Genomic DNA, 1,969 nt, shown 5'->3' with positions numbered 1-1,969 from the left:
ACAGGACCGGGAGGCGAGAGAACTGGGTTCTAGGGCCGGCTTTGCCACTTCCCCGTTTCGTGACCTGGAGTTCATCGGGCGCTCAATCAGTCGTGTTTACCGAACGCTTACTAGGCGCAGAGCCCTTTACTAAGCGCTTCAGAGAGCGCAACAGGATTAGCAGACGCGATCCCTGCCCGTAACGGATTTACCGTCTAGAGAGGGAGACAGACCCTCCCCCTCATATTATTGTAGATAACTTATATAATTTAAAGAAATGTACCCAGTCACGTAACTTCTCTGTGCCTCGGTCTCCTCGCCGGTCAGACCGGGATTAAAAACCTGCTGCCCCGTCCTCAGACGGTGAACCCCACGTAGGACAGGGACCGAGGCCAATCTCATTCATTCAAACGTGCTTATTAAGTGCTTACTGTGCGCAGAGCACTCTACTAAGCGCTTGGGAGAGGACGCTCTAACAATAAACAGACCCCTTCCCTGCCCATAACGAGCTTACGGTCCAGAGGGAATCTGATCCGCTTCCCCGGCTCTGGGCATCCTTCCTTAGCTGTCCTGCCTCGAATTTAACGTGTCCAGAACCGAACTCCTCACAGTCCCAGCCAAACCCTGCCCTCCCCAAGACTTTCCCGTCACTCCAGACGGCACCGCCGTCCTCCCCGCCCCGCGAGCCCGTAACCCCGCTGTTTTACTCTTCTCTCTCATTCCGCCCACATGGTCTGTCACCAAATCCCGCCGGTTCTGGCTCCGTGACGTCGCCGAAATCCGCCCTTTCCTCTCCACCCCAACTGCTACTAGGCCGATCCGAGGGCTCCTCCTAAGCCCTCCCCGACGCCTGCATCGCCCCCCCGTCTCTCCCCGCTCCAGTCCGCACTTGGCTCTGCCGCTCGGATCGTTTTCCTACAAAACCGCTGGGTCCGCCTCCCCCCGACTCCCGAGACCCTCCGGCGGTCGCCCGGTCCGCCTCCGCACCGAACGGAAACTCGTCACCGACGGCTTTAGGGCCCGCAGTCGCCTCGTCCCCTCCTGCTGCGACCCTGCGCTTCTCACTCCACTTCAATCGCATCTATCCCGTCCCCGACCCCTCGTCCACGTCCTGCCTCCGGCCCGGAACCCCCCGCCCCTTCGTATCTGACAGACCGCCACTCTCCCGGTCCTTCGAAGCCTTATCGAGGGCCCGTCTCCTCCAGAAGGCCTTCCCCGACTAAGCCCTTATTTCCCCTTCTCCCATTTCCTTCCGCATTGCCCCGGCCTTTGGATTTCCATCCTTTATTCACCCCACCCTCGGCCCCCGCGGCGTTTATCTGCCATTTACTTATATCGACGCCTCCCCTCCTAGACCGTAAGCTCCTCGTGGGCACGGGATGTGATTTCCGACTCTGTTTTATTGTCTTCTCCCAAGCGGTACCGACAAGAGGTACGGTATAATGGACAGAGCCCGGGCCTGGGAGTCCGAAGGTCACGGGTTCTAATCCCCGCTCCACCTCTCGTCTGCTTTTTGACCTCGGGGCACGTCGCGTGAACTCTCGGTGCCTCAGTTCCCTCATCTGTAAAATGGGGACCGAGACCGTCGGCCCCACGTGGGACAGGAACCGTGTCCAACTCGATTCGCTTGGATCCACCCCAGCGTTTAGTACGGCGCCTGGCGCGTAGTAAACGCTAAACAGATACCAGTTATTATGATTACTGTGCTCTGCACACAGCACGCGCTCCATAAATATGACAGAGAGCCGACCCGAGCCACAGAATAGTATCCGACGGTGCTTTACCCGGACGGGGGACGGTGTGGACGGGGCCGGGATGGAGAACGGGTGCGGGAGGAATGGAAGGGGGGAGTGAAGCGCGTGAGTTTCTCATCAGAAGAGGAGGGGGCAACTGCAGGAGGGTTGGGGGGATGGATTAACGGGGTGCCGGGAGGGGTGGAACACAGAGAATCGCTTAGGACGGTGCCTGGCACACAGTGAGCGCTGAACCG

Source organism: Ornithorhynchus anatinus, chromosome 13, assembly GCF_004115215.2.
Source record: "Ornithorhynchus anatinus isolate Pmale09 chromosome 13, mOrnAna1.pri.v4, whole genome shotgun sequence".
Classification (NCBI taxonomy): domain Eukaryota; kingdom Metazoa; phylum Chordata; class Mammalia; order Monotremata; family Ornithorhynchidae; genus Ornithorhynchus; species Ornithorhynchus anatinus.
This window is presented reverse-complemented; position numbering follows the sequence as displayed.